This window comes from Penaeus monodon, chromosome 14 (genome assembly GCF_015228065.2).
Source record: "Penaeus monodon isolate SGIC_2016 chromosome 14, NSTDA_Pmon_1, whole genome shotgun sequence".
Classification (NCBI taxonomy): Eukaryota; Metazoa; Arthropoda; class Malacostraca; order Decapoda; family Penaeidae; genus Penaeus; species Penaeus monodon.
The window spans coordinates 20,206,657-20,211,656 of NC_051399.1; positions in this window are offsets into that span (position 1 = coordinate 20,206,657).

The window sequence follows — 5,000 nt, forward strand, 5'->3', positions numbered from 1 at the left end:
CTTTAAATGCTTCCTTGATGGGGAAATTATGGTAATGGTCTTCCACAACGATTCTCTCTCCTCCGTCTGATATATCAATAGTAAGAATATTTGCACATTGAAATATATATGTGACATGGAAGAGTAATAAAATAAGAACAGAATCAATACGAATACTTTCTTGGAAAAATTGTATACCTAAACATGGGGTATCAATAACAATGATAATGATGAGGCGTGAAGGAAAATAATAAGCCCCAATAACAAAATATCAATAAATGGAAAATTATTTCGCATTATGGGTATAGGTGTGATGTTTCTACTCGTCATGATGAATTCAGTATAACAGGTAAGGCACACTAAATATTAGTTGGTCGTAGTAAGAGTAATAGCCATACTAACTGCAATACTTCATCTTAGAAGGGAAAAAGGAGTAAAGGCGAAATAACAAGATAGAAGATAAAGGACTCTATCAAATAAAGATAAATATAAAAAAATAGCCCTCGTGTATGAACTGATAACAGATGAGGAAAATAATGCTTTACTCTGCCTTTTATTTGCCTACCATCAGCATTATATGCATGCACACACACACACACACACACACACACACACCACACACACACACCACAACACACACACACACACCACACATACACACACACCACACACACACACACACACCACACACACACACACATACACACTCACACATACACACACACATACACACGCACACACACGCATATACATACACATACACATACGCATACACATCAAACACACACGCGCGCGCGGAGCAGTATTTAGGAGGGCCAATCAAACTGTTTTAATCAATTTATTCAATTTTTATTCTGGCTAATCTTCATGAAGGCGAGTACCACATAACAGCTTGGGCTGGTTGCCTAGTGAGGTATAAGATGCCTCACCGTTTAAATTTAGCAAATCCAAGTTGAAATCAGTTGCCAAAATAAATGGAATACAAAAGTGAAAAAAAAAATCATGAAAGTTACAGACGAGGCTTAATAAATTCAGAAAATGCTGAGAAATAACAAAAAATACCCAAGGAACCCCAGCTATAACAAACATAAGACTTAATTCTACAATGATACACAGTACAAAATGTATTAATTGTGTATTTGCATACACTTACACAAAGTAATAACATGGCATCACAAGTTCACACAGCATCATCTTTTATTATCAAGATCAAAAGTCCATAAACAAAATCACTTTCGTTTGCCACACAATATGACCCTGAATTACTCCAGGGAAGTTCAAATCATATCAATGACTGGCTAAAGTAACATGCACACTGGAATCACCAAAGCGTAAAGGGGCTGATAATGTAATTCAATTCTTAGACGTCGCGTTTAGCCTTGGTAGGATCTAACATCTACAGACATGCAAAAGAAACGTCTGGGATCTCTTGTTAGGCTCGACCTAGATTCGATTTTATCTTTAGCTCAAATATGCTGCAGAATTACTGGATAAGAGTCGCCCAAAGGGTTGTTTAACAATCTACCCTTTTGGCTATCAAAGTACTGCTTCCACAAAATAAATTACTACCAGTGCAGTTATCATAATATGGTGCTTTAAATGATAAAAACATAATGAAGACAGTTGAATATAACAAGAAATATCGAGTAAGTATTACCCACAGCACTTCAACTAAGGTTTTGAACATTAATTATGACCCCTCATTTGAGCAATTTTTTTTTTTTTCAAATCTATGCATAGATATTACTTCCTGATTTAGAAAAATTTAAAATTTTCCAGACAGTTTAAAATTTATTGGTTAAGATAGAGGTTATATTCCGAAAATGCTTATCCATCAGACATTTTAAAAAATTAATTAAGAAAATAACAAAAGAAACCAAAAAATCTTTAACGTTACAATTTTTTACTCATGGACTCAGATACGATACATGTAAGTATTTGTTAGTATCAGAGAACTAATGATAGGAATGTAATAAAATGAAAAGTAGTTACCAGTACAAAGCTTGAAAACATAAAGGTACACTTCCGTGATTTTTATGCAACCAAAATCATTGTTCTTCCACAAACACATAAAAAATATTGATATATATAAGCAAAATCAATCTTCATTGTGAAAAATATTGGAAGAAATGATTGTCTACTGTAGACATTATAAGAATTGTATCACATGGTACTTCATCTCAGACGTACTATAAAAAGTCATTCATACTACCCAAGAGAAGCATAAACGTGGTCATCACATGACGTTCTCATACACTATACTTGTTCAATACTACGAATAAAAACTCTTATTCGATGCATAAGTAAGAAGTGCATGAAGGAGAAAGGATTTAACTCAATGATAAGGATAATAAAAAACAATAATAATAATAGAATTTATGGTAAATAATAATATAGAAAAAAAAATTTTTTTATTATTATTATTATTATTATTATTATTATTATTATTTTTAGTAGTAGTAGTAGTAGTAATAATAATAATAATAATATAAAAAGTAAAAATGTAATTATAACATGGTAAAACTACTACTACTACTATAATAATAATGATAAAAATAATAATAATAAAACAATAATGGTAATAATAATAATAATGATAATGATGAAAATAATGATAGTAATAATAACAGCAATAAAAAAATAATGATAATAATAATAGTGATAATAATAACAATAAAAAGAATGATAATAAAAATAATAATATAATAATGATAATAACAATAATAAATAATAATAGTAATAATAATAAAATGATAAAATGATGATGAATAATAATTAATATTTTTTTTTTCTTTTTTTTTTACGGTAGGTTCATGTCTGAGCGCCGTGGTCACAGCATAAATACTTAATTGTAGTTTTCATGTTGTGATGCTCTTGCTCTAATAATAATAATAAATACAATGATAGTATAGTAATAAAAATAATAATGATAATAATAATAATAATAATAATAATGATAAAAAATACAATAAAAAATAATAATAATAATGACAATAATAATAAAATAATAATGATAAAAATAATAATATAATGATAATAATAATAATAATAATAAAAATAATAAAATAATAAAAAAGATGATTATGATGATGATTGCCAAAAATCATGGAAATCCATGCGCCAACGTCCTTGTGGGATAGGGCACTTGAAAAAAAAGATGATGATAATGATATTAATGATAATGATAATGATAATGATAATGATAATGGTAATGATAATAATAATAATAATAATAATAATAATAATAATAACAATAATAATAATAATGATAAGAACAGTAACACACAACAAAAAAAAAACTATAATAATGAATTCAATGATGATAATAAGAATATGACATGATAAATGACTATAAGCTCTAAACAACGTAAGTAGCACTGGAATTACCTGGTGGAGCCGTATCTCCTAATTTTGCTGAAGGCGACACTTTTTATTTACTTATTTTTTTCTGTTGTTGTTGTTGATATAAATCATCGTATATTTGACTGTAGCTTTAATATCTGAAGTGTACTCCAGATATTTTTATAAAGCAATTGGAACTGAGCCGGGCACGCATGGGAACTCTGACTGCGCTGCGAAGAAAGGAAGGGAGATGGAGCTGTCTTGTCGAGACGGGGCGCCAGGACGAAGGAATACAGAATTATGAATGGAAGGGAATGCGAATGGGTGGGAAAAGGTGTAGTGAAAGTAACATTTACGGGATTAACAGTGGAGACAATGACGATAATATTAATGGTAAAAGATATAATAATAACGATGATGATCACAATCATGACGGTTCTGATGATGATTTTAATATATTTTATGTGATTCTATATTAATAGGGGTAATAATGCTGATAGTAATGATGATATTAGCCATACGAGCCATCACCACCAACAAGGACAACAGCCATGACAACATCTGTAGTATTAACGAAGATTGTATCAATATAATAATTATATTGACAACAATATTAAAAAAAGAACAAAATAGTACCAACGTTTATGACGATATTTATGATAGTAGTAATAAGAATAAAAAAGAGTTACTATCAATTCTTTTTGAAACGGTGATTTGAACTCTATTCCATCCATTTAGAAATATATTTTTGGCAGAAGCATCATACAAGGTAAGGAAATACCCATGTAGATCGGACTCGAGGGTTCGAGTCACCGGCCGGCGCGTTGTTCCCTTGGGCAAGGAACTTCACCTCGATTGCCTACCTAGCCACTGGATGGGCAAGCCAGGCCAAGTCAGTGCCGGTCCTCTAGTCCGGGTAAATAGAGAGGGTTGGCGTCAGGAAGGGCATCCGGCCATAAAAGATATCTACCAGAACTTGATCATGGCGACCTCATATAAGAATGGGATAAAGCTAAGAATTTTTTTTTTTTTTTACCCACAAACAATCTTAGAATAAACATGATGTTCGCTCGTGAAACATTCAAAATCATAACTCTCCTGATGCGTGTGTTTTCATGTTCAGGTCACGGACAGGTGGACAACGGGTCGCCATGTATCCTATATATAATACTGACAATTATTTGAATAAATAATTTGCAGAGAAACAAAAATAGCAGATACAAAATACTGTAGTTATACATTGGCATGAAAAGCAGGTAGACAAAAACGCTGTAAACGCGTGTAAACATACCTGACTAGAAAGCCAGGCATTCAGAAGGGTCGTGAGGACAATACTGAAAGCAGACTGGGTCGCGATGAAAACTGTTTGAATAATATATAACATTACTACAGTATAATATACTTTAATGGAATATCTTTTAATAGCTAATTTTTTCACTTTCACTGAATACATGCAATAGAATGAGGAGCTGATTATAATACTATTGTAAATATCTCACGCGGGGAACATAGTTGCACTCTATTTTTGCCACCACATCTATACAGACTATGTGATGTATGCTAGAAAACTCGAACGATGCAACTATAGATAATTCTGAGTTTATTTTCTCAGTAGCCATTTTCCCTTAAATGGGCAGGAGCGTTTCTCATTATTTCGTTGTTTTTACTTGTCATAACAG